This window comes from Melanerpes formicivorus, unplaced genomic scaffold (assembly GCF_026170545.1).
Source record: "Melanerpes formicivorus ecotype bairdi unplaced genomic scaffold, bMelFor1.0.p_v2 SCAF_280, whole genome shotgun sequence".
NCBI classification, from domain to species: domain Eukaryota; kingdom Metazoa; phylum Chordata; class Aves; order Piciformes; family Picidae; genus Melanerpes; species Melanerpes formicivorus.
Genome location: NW_027142632.1, coordinates 20,386 through 32,661, shown reverse-complemented (window position 1 = coordinate 32,661; position 12,276 = coordinate 20,386).

Genomic DNA, 12,276 nt, shown 5'->3' with positions numbered 1-12,276 from the left:
CAAAGAGAGATTCCGCCAAAGCAGTTTTCAACTAATTTGGAAATAGCTCCTGTTTAAGGGAAAAAAATTGGCTTGAATCATGAGTGAAGACCCTAGAAGGTAGAGGGCCCAAGAGGCCTGGTTAATATGCAAACATAACAGACCCTGACCTGATTCAGAGCAAAGAATCCCCCCTAATGCATCCTGATCCTTCCCACTCCCATAGCCACAACAGGGCTAAAAGGGGGGCTCAGCTTCAGTGACAAAAAGGGAGGATCTACTCCACAATTCAAGCTCTTCCATTATTACCACACCTGAATTACCCCTTCACACAGCTACATGGCAGTCCCTGCCTTTCAGTTGTGGGTGAGCAGTGGGTTCCAGTGTGCTCATATTGTCTGCTCAAGGAACTTCAGTGCTCCGGACCACTCCAAGCCACTAACTCCCACCCAAGCCACAAGCAAGAACTGAGTGCAGTAGTCCATGACTGACACACGAGCCTCCTCTCTAGGAGTACTGGCCTCTTGAGGACACATGAAGATGTGCACTTGGAAGCACTGGCTCCAGCAAAGGCCTAGCCAAATTGCTGGCAATGCACTGCTGTGAGATTATGGGGTCATAAGTTTCAGCAGATCTACCAGAAGCACTTTTGCCCATCCTGGAAGTGTTGGAAGACAGCTTGGATGAGGCCTTGAGAGTGTTGGCCGAGCACGAGGGGTCCCCCTGCCTATGGCACCATCTTTACAACTAGATGATCTTCAGGGTCCCTTCCAACTCCAGGGGTCAGTACTGGGTCCAGTCTTCTTCAAGATCATCATCAATTACCTAGGTGAGGGGAGAGTTTGTAATCTGCACAAGTTTGCTGGTGATATGCAGCTTGGAGGACTGGCTGACAAGGTGCTAGGCAGGGACTCTTCAATGAGTCCTGGACAGAGTCAGAGCTGGGAAAAGAGGAACCTCATGAGGTTCAAGAAGAGTAAGTTTAGAGCCCTGCACCTGTGGAGGAATAACAGCATGTCTTAGGGGTTGACCTGCCAGAAAGCAGCTCCATGGAGAAGGATCTGGGGGTCAAGAAGTTATCCATGAGGCAGCAATATGCCCTGGGGGCCAAGAAAGCCAATGGGCTCCTGGGGTGCACTAGAAGACTGGTGCCAGTAGGTAAAGGGAGGTTCTCTTCCTTCTCTGCTCTGCCCTAGTGAGACCACATCTGGAGTAGAGTGTCCAGTTCTTAAGCTGCCCAGTTGACGAGGGACAGAGGTATACAAGAGGGAGTCCAATGGAGGGCTCTGAGGATGATTAAGGGAGTGGAATGTCTGTCTTAGGAGGAAAGGCTGAGACACCTGGGGCTCTTTAGTCCAGAGAGGAGAAGGCTGAGAGGGGATCTTGATAATGTTTCCAACTATCTGCAGGGTGACTGTCAAGAAGGGGCCAGTCTCCTTTCGATGGTACCCTGTGATAGCATGAGGGACCTGGAACACAGCAAGTTCCACTTCAACTTCTGGAAGAAAGTTCTTTCCTGTGAGCTTGCCAGAGCCCTGCACCAGGCTGATCAGAGAGGTTTTGGAGCCTCCTTCTCCAGAGGCTTTCAGCACCCTTAGAGATATGTTCCTGTGTGACCTGCCCTAAATGATCCTGCTTTGGCAGGGGGATTGGACTTGATCTTCAGACGTCCCCTCCAACCCTTACCATTCTGTGATTCTATTAGTAATTTTAATGCTTTGACTAGCTCAGGAGTTAATAGCTGCTAAAGTTTCATTTGCAGGATGTGAGCATTTGTTTCTTATATACACACCATTGGTCTCCAAAACTGTTTTAAAAGAGCAAAAAGCAGCTCTGAAATTGTTCTCTCTTGCCAAACAGCCACATAGAATGCACAGGCTGCTCCCTCTCTGCCAGCTGGCTTAAAGATGCGTCACCGAGAAGGAGTCTGGCATCTCCCCATTTCAAAGAGAGAGTTTGCATGAAGATGATAGTTGCGGCATGGCTGAAGACAAAAGGCAGAGTCTGGAGCAGCTGAAAGCAGGATTCTTATTTGTGCAATGCAAATTGCCAGATATTCTGCAGAAGGAGCAAGCTGGTGGGGAAGAAGGAGGAACAAAAGAAAGACTGGATTCTGGGAATAGTAGACTGCTCACTGAGACTATCCCACACTCCCAGCCGGTGAGGGAGCCCCTACATGGTGCTGGAACAGGATGAAAAGGGTAGTTCAAGAGAGCTTAAAGATTCCCATTTCTAGGCTCACTGTTTGACACTGCCCAGCACAGCATCCTGCTCCCTAAATGGGAAGGATCTGGATTTGATGGACCACTTGGTGGGTAAGGAGTTGGCTAGGTGGCCTCTCTCAAGGAGTTGCAGTCAATGGCTCAGTGTCCAGATGGAGACCTTCTTCTTGCTTGTGTTTTCAGGTGGTGGTCTCAGGATTTGGGACATTTGCACTTCTGCTGGCACATGCTATGGTGGGAGAGGACAAGGTTACACCTGTGGACAGCCATGCAGCTTCCTGGAGAAATTTTACAGTCTCAGGGGTGCAAGAAAAGCTCCTACTCCAGTATGAACCAATTTGAAGACTCATCTGGAGCTCACAGTAATCCACAGGCACTGCTGCTGTACGAATTTCTGTTTCTTTCTCAACACATATCCCCTGTAGCTCTTCTACTAGAGGTCATCTCACACAAATCCTGTAGTGTACCCATGAATCTGGAACGACACACATTTCTTATGGCAGGATTTCTGTTTGTGGTGGTGAGAGAAAGTTCAGTTCTCCCACACACACAAAGAAACCAAGGCTAACTCAATCAGAGAAGCAAAAAAGTGGATAAAAGCTATATTTACAAGCAGATTGACATGAAGATGACTATATACACAATACACAGTATTTACAGTGTATATAAAAACATACAGCAAAGAACATAACATAGAAATCCTGTCCTCCTCCAGCGAGGAGGGTCCCCCCAAAAATACCCCTTTCTTCCCCTTCCTCCCTTTTTTCCCAAAAAGGGTTAGAGAGAGAACATCCTCAATCCTCTCTGGCGTTCCGTGTCTCCACAGGATTTGTCTCTCCAGACCGAGAATGGTGTTGCGTGCAGTTGCATGTGGAACTGGATAAGTTTCCAACCATCCAGTGTTTGCCTCTACCATAGTAAGCACATACTGCTTACCAGAACGAGAACGTGGTAGAGTGACGTAGTCAATCTGCCAAGCTTCACCATACTTGTACTTGGACCATCTGTCACCATACCATAAAGGCTTAAGTCGCTTTGCCTGCTTAATAGCAGCACAAATGTCACAGTCATGGATGACTTGTGTGATAGCATCCATGGAAATGTCTATGGATCTGTCACGAGCCCACTGCTATGTTGCATCTCTGCCTTGATGTCCTGATGAATCATGAGCCCACCAAGCTAAGAATATCTCACCTCGGTGTTTCCAGTCGAGATCAAGATCAGAGTCCATGTCTACTTGAGAAACTCTTGCAGCTAGATCTGCCTGGTGGTTGTGTTGCTGTTCCTCAGTAGCTTTGCTTTTAGGAATGTGAGCATCTATGTGTCTCACCTTTACTGGAATTCTCTCAATTCGATCAGCAATGTTCTGCCACTGGTCAGCTGGCCAAATGGGTTTTCCTTTTCTCTGCCAACCATTCTTTTTCCAGTCCTTTAGCCAACCCCACAGAGCATTGGCTACCATCCATGAGTCGGTGTAGAGATAAAGCTTTGGCCATCGCTCACGTTCAGCTACATCAAGAGCTAGCTGGACAGCTTTTTCCTCTGCAAATTGACTGGATTCTCCTTCTCCATCCTTTGCTTCTGCAACTCAGCGTGTTGGACTCCACACTGCAGACTTCCACCTTCGCTTGTTTCCAACAAGACAACAGGAACCGTCTGTGAACAAAGCATATTTCTTTTCATCATCAGAAAGGTCACTGTAAGGAGGAGCTTTGTCAGCACGAGCTACTTTCTCCTCTTGAGGTTTAGCACAGTTGGTACTTTCAGGCCAACTTGTGATCACCTCGACTAGACCAGGTCTTTCAAGATTTCCCATTGGAGCTCTCTGTGTTATCAGAGCCATCCACTTGGAACATGTAGAATCTGTGGCATGATGTGGCATGGAACCTTTGCCTTTGAACGTCCAATTCAAAACTGGTAATCTGGGAGCTAAGAGAAGTTGTGATTCAGTTCCAATTACTTCAGAAGCTGCTTTTACTCCTTCATAGGCAGCTAGAATCTCTTTCTCTGTTGGAGTATAATTAGCCTCTGAACCTCTGTAACCTCGACTCCAGAAACCAAGAGGTCGTCCACGTGCCTCACGTGGAGCTCTTTGCCACAAGCACCAGGTTGGACCATTGTCACTTGCAGCCGTGTACAAAACGTTCTTAATGTCTGGACCATCTCAGAGAGGTCCCAGACCCATTGCTTGAACTACCTCTTCCTTTATCTGGTAAAAGGCTGCTTGTTGTTCAGGTCCCCACTTGAAACTGTTTGTCTTTCAAGTCACATCATACAGAGGTTTCACAATCTAACTGTATCCAGGAATGTGCAGTCTCCAAAATCCCACTATCCCCAAGAAACGTAGAGTTTCTTGCTTGTTCATAGGATTTGCCATGGTAGAGACTCTATTTACCACATCCACTGGAATGTGTCGGCGTCCATCCTGCCACCGCACTCCCAGAAACTGAATCTCTGTGGTAGGTCCTTTCACCTTGTCTCGCTTGATGGCAAAACCTGCATTCAGAAGAATGTCAGTGATTTTGTTACCTTTCTCGAAGACTTCCTCAGCAGTTTTACCCCAGACGATGATATCATCGGTGAACTGGATGTGTTCTGGAGCACCGCCTTTCTCCAGAGCATCGTGGATCACTGCATGACAGATGCTGGAGCTGTGGATCCAGCCCATTGGCAGTCTGTTGAAAGTGTACTGGATTCCTCTCCAGGTGAAAGCAAACTGAGGCCTGCATTCCTCTGCTATGGGAATAGAGAAAAATGCATTAACAATGTCTATGGTAGCATACCATTTTGCCTCTTTGGATTCCAGCTCATGCTGGAGTTCCATCATGTCTGGTACTGCTGCACTCATAAGTGGAGTTACTTCATTCAGGGCTCAGAAGTTGGCTGTCAGACGCCAGTCTCCATTCTGCTTTCACACAGACTACACTGGACACTGAAAGGTGAATGAGTTTTGCTGACGACTGACTCTCCAGCTGACGAATCAGATTCTGAATGGGCAACAAAGAGTCACGGTTGGTTCTGTATTGCCTGTGATGCACAGTCTGAGAAGCAACCGGCAATTTAATGTCCTTTATTTTATGTTGTGCCACAACTGCAGACTCACCAGAAAGCTCAGGTCTAGCAGACAGCCTCACTATTTGTCCATCAGCTTCTACAGATGCTACTCCAAAAGCCTATTTGTAACCTCTAGGGTCTTTGAAATGCCCTTCTCTCAGAAAATCAATTCCCAAAATACAAGGTGCTTCAGGTCCTGTCACAACTGTATGCTTCTTCCACTGTTTACCAGTTAAACTTGTATCAACCTCTACCTTAGTTAACTCTTGAGATCCACCATTGATTCCCAGAGTAGTTATAGGCTCTGATCCCTGACAATTTGGTGGCATTATGGTGCGCTGAGCTCCTGTGTCAACCAAGGCCTTGTACTTCTGAAATTGTGAAGTGCCAGGCCACTGGATGTACACATTCCAATAGATTCGGTTATCTCCATTATCCCTCTCCTCCCCCTGGCGGGAGGCAGGGCGCCCCTAATTATGGGGAATATGCCCACATGTGCAATGAGCACACTGTCCAGTGTTAGAACTGGAGCCACTGTTGGAGCTATTAGAGTTGTCCTGGGAAACTGTAGAAGTAACAGCTACGCTTCTGGTATTGCTACCTCAGGTTCTGCCACTTTGCAGTTCCCTCAGTCTCCTGAAAAGATTAGAAGTTGGTTGACCATCCCATCTGTTCCTGTTCTCACCAAACTGATCACACAGAGTTCTCCAAATAGTCCTACGTGATTGACTCTGTGGTCTGTTTTGGTTTGATCTGTTTTGGAATGACCTCCTTGGAGGACGTCTATTCCTCACAGATGAAACTTGTATCCACCTGGAGGAAGAATTAGAATTACTTCTTTGTGTCAATTGGGATATGGAATCTTTCAGCTCTTTCATGCAGTTCTCAATTTTTCCAGACAGAGTTTCAATGGCTGAAACCAGAGAAACACGTGGGAGACTGTCCTCCAATTGTCTCATTTGATCAGTGAAATGGCCCACCATAGCAGGAGCTCCACCATAATTTCTTGCCACAATTCTGCTTGCCAGAATATTTGCATAATTAGGAGGAGCAAGTTTGTGGTGGGTTAACTCCCATTCTGGGAACAAAAAAAACAAAGCAGGGTGGAGGGCTTGCAGGTACTTTACCCTCCCTGCAGGATGTTTCCCCCCTGGGAAGCTGAGTCTGTTCCACTCCCCCCTCCCTGCCCAGCTAGGGTATAAAAAGCAGGACATCATAGCTGTTAGCTCTCCTTTTGGCTCCTGCCTCTCCTGGGTGAGAGCTACTGTGGCTGCTTTCCTGCTCCTCTGCCACATGGTCGGGCCTGATCCTTCTCCCTGCTGCCTCCGTGCCTCTTCAGAGAGAAACTGGTTTTGTATTCTTCCTCTTTGTCCCCCTCCCATCCATCCCTGTTCCTTGCCCTTGTGAATCTTACCCGTTATTGACATATATGTACGTCTATATATATATATATATATATTGTTTTGTTTTACTTTGTTTAAAGAAAAAACTGTATACCTCTCTACTTCCAAGCCTACTCCAAATTATTGTTTGGTGGATTTACTCCTTCCTTTTTTTACCCTCTCTGTTGGGAGGGAGGAGTGGGGAGTGGGGGAAGAGATTCTCAGCCTTGCCCCCATCTGAGCTCTTAACTCCCAGTTAAGGCTCAAACCACTACAAAGTTTGATGAGCTTTTTAGCAAGACCAGTTCCTACAGGAATTTCATCAGGATTCAGAGTTTCATGGTTACCCTAGAGTACCTCTCTGACAGCAAATTCTCTGATGCTTAATTCCCTCATCCATGGTAGTCCAGGGTTTAGGATTCCATGGAAGATCATCTTGGGATGGGTATCTCATGAGAGTTGCCAATAAAAGGTGTATCCACAGAGAAACCTTACCCAAAGTCCTGCCTAGATGTCTATCTATTCCATTATCCTTCAAGAGAGTGCCTAGTTGAGCTGCTGACTTGTCTCCAACCATTAGAGCTGGTGCACCTGTATCAAAACATCTACCAAGCCAAGCTAGAACTGGCTTATTCTCTGCTCTGATGTAATCCTTCCGCACATGTCTAAGTTCTTGGCACGGGGCTGAGGTGTTCTGAATATCGTCCTCTTCCTCATCTGTCTCATCTTCCTCAACATGTTGTCCCCATAATCCTGCTGACACTCTCCTAAGGATCTCTTTAAGCTCAGAAGCACCTCCACTAGCTGCTGTCCTACCAGGACCTGCGATTTGCCCTGCATCTCCATCCAGTGATGGTCTCAATAACTCAGCTATATCTTTAAGACAAACCTTCTTTTCCTCCTTAGCAGGCTCTTTTTTTAGCAGAAGTTGTTCAGCAGCAGCAGTATCTTGCTGTTCTCCCCTGGATCAGCTTTGTGCCTTCCACTTCTCATATCTAAAACTGCTACTTGCTTAATTGGAGTTGTGTTTGAATTCACAGTCACTTTAACAGAAGCTGACAGGTTTTGAGATGGACCAGCTGCTGCAGAGGACACCACTGGTCCTGCCGATGAAGAAGGAAATGGCTTTGACGAGGACATGGGAGCTGCCATGTTAGGAGCATCCGCTGCAGCTGGCTGATTGCCAGAATCACCAACAGTGCCGTTCAAAGCAGCCTTCCCGATAGCCTGTTTAGCTCTATTTTTAACTGATTGAGATTCTCCATTCTCCTCATCACTAGAAATCTCTGGGGTCAAATTAGAGCTATGCTTTCTTCTCTTTGGTCTGCACTTGAAAATGAAACAAGTCTTAGATACCTTCTTCTCCCTTATCAGAGCTACTAACAAGCACCGATAGCAGGATTACACACACCAAATAAATCACCTTTGGATCCCAGCTATCGCTGAAAATTACTCTTTCACCTACTGAAATCTTAAACTCCTGTATCTCTATGGGTAGAGTTGTAGAAGTTACATTTCCATATCTATTAAGCCAAAAGAATCCCAGACACCGGTCATAAAGAAGCTGAATCTTATACTTAAATCATAGATATAATTTATACATTAAGTACCTGCCTAAACGATGACAAATTAGTCCTAGGAAATACTTATAGATCGGTACACTACTAGGCAGCCCATTCCAATCATGAACGACTCGCTCGGTGAAGAACTTTCTCCTCACCTCGAGTCTAAACCTCCCCTGGCGCAGCTTGAGACTGTGTCCCCTTGTTCTGGTGCTGGTTGCCTGGGACCAGAACAAGGGGACACAGTCTCAAGCTGTGTATGGCTTTGCTTATTTGGTTGTTTGGGTTGTGGTTGGGGGTTTTGTGGTTGGTCTTTTGGTTTTCTGTGTGTGTTTGTGGTTCTTTGTGTCTGTTTCCTTTTTAATTAATTGAAATGAGGTGTCTGAAGTCGCATCCTTTGAAGTTTTACTCCATTTTTAAGTCTCGACTAGCAAAATGTACAGATGAAATGTCCGGAATTACGTTAGAAGGCTTGGAAAAGAAAACTAAACCACAGAGAACAGGCTAATAAAGAACTACCTGTCAGTCAAACTCTTATGAAATTGGAGTACGTGAAGCCAAACCACGGAAACAAACCAGCAAAAGAACAACTCCGTAACCATAAGGTGACATTTTCACTTTGACTCAGGTAGAGACATTTCTATACAAACAGAAAGGGATCTGAATCTCTGCCTGATTTCAACACTGCTTTGGTGTAAGAGAGCTCCTAAAGAGCCTCACCACTCAGCAGATGTAGTGATGTGCCTGGAAAAATAAGCCTGAGCCAAGTCAGTCTGGAGCACAGTCTGAGCAAACAAAGACCTATGTGACACTCAAAGAAGCCTGCTTACAATTCATCATTTCAAGTATGCTTCATCAGAGGCTCTTCAGGCTGCCAGAGGAGCTACTCACAGAGGAGAGGAGAGGAGAGGAGAGGAGAGGAGAGGAGAGGAGAGGAGAGGAGAGGAGAGGAGAGGAGAGGAGAGGAGAGGAGAGGAGAGGAGAGGAGAGGAGAGGAGAGGAGAGGAGAGGAGAGGAGAGGAGAGGAGAGGAGAGGAGAGGAGAGGAGAGGAGAGGAGAGGAGAGGAGAGGAGAGGAGAGGAGAGGAGAGGAGAGGAGAGGAGAGGAGAGGAGAGGAGAGGAGAGGAGAGGAGAGGAGAGGAGAGGAGAGGAGAGGAGAGGAGAGGAGAGGAGAGGAGAGGAGAGGAGAGGAGAGGAGAGGAGAGGAGAGGAGAGGAGAGGAGAGGAGAGGAGAGGAGAGGAGAGGAGAGGAGAGGAGAGGGGAGGAGAGGGGAGGGGAGGAGAGGGGAAGGGAGGGGAGGGGAGGGGAGGGGAGGGGAGGGGAGGGGAGGGGAGGGGAGGGGAGGGGAGGGGAGGGGAGGGGAGGGGAGGGGAGGGGAGGGGAGAAGAGAGACAAGAGAAGAGAAGAGAAGAGAAGAGAAGAGAAGAGAAGAGAAGAGAAGAGAAGAGAAGAGAAGAGAAGAGAAGAGAAGAGAAGAGAAGAGAAGAGAAGAGAAGAGAAGAGAAGAGAAGAGAAGAGAAGAGAAGAGAAGAGAAGAGAAGAGAAGAGAAGAGAAGAGAAGAGAAGAGAAGAGAAGAGAAGAGACCTTCAAGATCATTGTGTGCAACCTATCCTCCAACACCACCTAATCAACTAACCCATGCAATCAAGCACCTTGTCAAGTCTCCTCCAAAACACCTCCAATGATGATCTAATCTGAACCTCCACTGGTGCAGCTTGAGACTGTGTCCTCTTGTTCTGGTGCTGGTTGCCTGGGAGAAGAGACCAACCCCTTCCTGGCTACAACCTCCCTTCAGGTAGGTGTAGACACCAATAAGGTCACCCGTGAGTCCCCTTTTCTCCAGGCTAAGCAACCCCAGCTCCCTCAGCCTCTCCTCATAGGGCTTGTCTTCTAAACCCCTCCCCAGCTTTGTTCCCCTTCTCTGGGCACCTTCCAGCATCTCGACATCATTCCTAAACTGATGGGGCCCAGAACTGGACACAGGACTCAAGGTGTGGCCTAACCAGTGCTGAGTACAGGGGCAGAATGACCTCCCTGCTCCTGCTGTCCATGCTATTCCTGATCCAGGCCAGGATGCCATTGGCCCTCTTGGCCACCCGGGCACACTGCTGGCTCCTGTTCAGCCTACTATCAACCAGCATCCCCAGCTCCCTTTCTGCCTGGCTGCTCTCCAGCCGCTCTGACCCAAGCCTGTAGCACTGCATGGGGTTCTTGTGGCCAAACCTTCCCTTCCTTATCCTCAAAATCATTTGTTTAATTTATGTAATTTTCTGGTAGCTTTTCCTGTCACTCACTTTCCAGGGCCACGAAAGGGAATATGAGGCAGGTGATGGGGTTTAAACACATCAGATGCTCCCATGCTGTCAGGGAATAGCCAGCCTCTATTTCTTCTTGCGATTGCCCTCACCCAGGCGTAGGACTTTGCACGTGGCCTTGTGGAACTTCCTCAGGTTGGCTTGTGCCCACCCCTCAAACTTGTCCAAGTGTCCTTTCCCTCCAGCACGTCAATGAGACCAGGCAGGTTGGTGCCATCCTCAGACTTCTGAGGGTGCACTCTGTCCCACTGTCCAGATCACTGACAGAGATGTTAAACATCCCTGGTCCCAATACAAGCCCCTGAGGGAGGCCAGTTGTCACTGGTCTCCATTTGGAATTTGAGCCATTGACAGCAGCTCTCTGAGGGAGACCATCCAGCCATTCCCTATCCAGGGAGAGGTCCAGCCCTACAAGCCCATGCTTTTCCAATCTGGTGACCAAGATGTCATGCAGGACAGTGTCAAATGCTTTACACCAGTCCAGGTAGATGACATCAACTGTTCTTCCCTTATCCACTGATGCTGTACTCCATCACAGAAAGCCACCAAGTTCATCAGGCATGATTTGTCCTTCGTGAAGCCATGTTGCTTACCACTAATCACCGCTGCTTTCTCTTTCACATGCCTAATCAAAGACTTCAGGAGGATCTGCTCCATGATCTTGCCAGGCACAGAGGTGAGGCTGGCTGGCCTAGAGTTTTCTAGGTCTTCTCTTTTTTTTCCCTTCTTGAAGGGTAACCCTAAACTGTTTTTGTTTCTGGGAACTGCTGACCCATATGTACTTCACAGCCAACTCCCCCATGCCAACTACCTGTCAAAAGACACAAATAGAAGGATTTTATTTCTAATTAAAACCAGGTTTGAAGTACTCTGTCATTCATTGCAGCTATTAATAGAATTAAGCAGGTTGGAAAAGACCTTCGAGATCATCAAGAAAAACTCATCACCAAACACTATCTTATCAACTTAGCCATGGCACCAAGTGCCTCATCCAGTCTCCCTTTAAACACCTCCAGTGATGGTGACTCCATCACCTCCCCGGGCAGCCCGTTCCAATGGCAAATCTCCCTTTCTGTGAAGAACTTCTTCCTAACATCCAGCCTAATCCTCCCCTGGCCCAGCTTGAGATTGTGTCCTCTTCTTCTGGTGCTGGTTACCTGGGAGAAGAGACCAACCCCCACCTGGCTACAACCTCCCTTCAGGTAGGTGTAGATAGCAAGAAGGTCTCCCCTGAGAGTCCTCTTCTCCAATCTAGGCAACCCCAGCTCCCTCAGCCTCTCCTCATAGGGCTTGTGCTCCAAACCCCTCCCCAGCTTTGTTCCCCTTCTCTGGACACCTTCCAGCATCTCAACATCTTTCCTAAACTGATGGGGCCCAGAACTGGACACAGGACTCAAGGTGTGGCCTAACCAGTGCTGAGTACAGGGGCAGAATGACCTCCCTGCTCCTGCTGTCCATGCTATTCCTGATCCAGGCCAGGATGCCATTGGCCCTCTTGGCCACCCGGGCACACTGCTGGCTCCTGTTCAGCCTACTATCAACCAGCATCCCCAGCTCCCTTTCTGCCTGGCTGCTCTCCAGCCGCTCTGACGCAAGCCTGTAGCACTGCATGGGGTTCTTGTGGCCAGTGTGTAGAACCTGGCACTTAGATGTGTTAAATCTCATGCCATTGCCCATCTGGCCAGCATTTTAACTGCTGCTGCAAAAAATGAAGATCTCTTCAGTGTCACGGTTAAAACACAGATGCTTTCTCCTTCTAT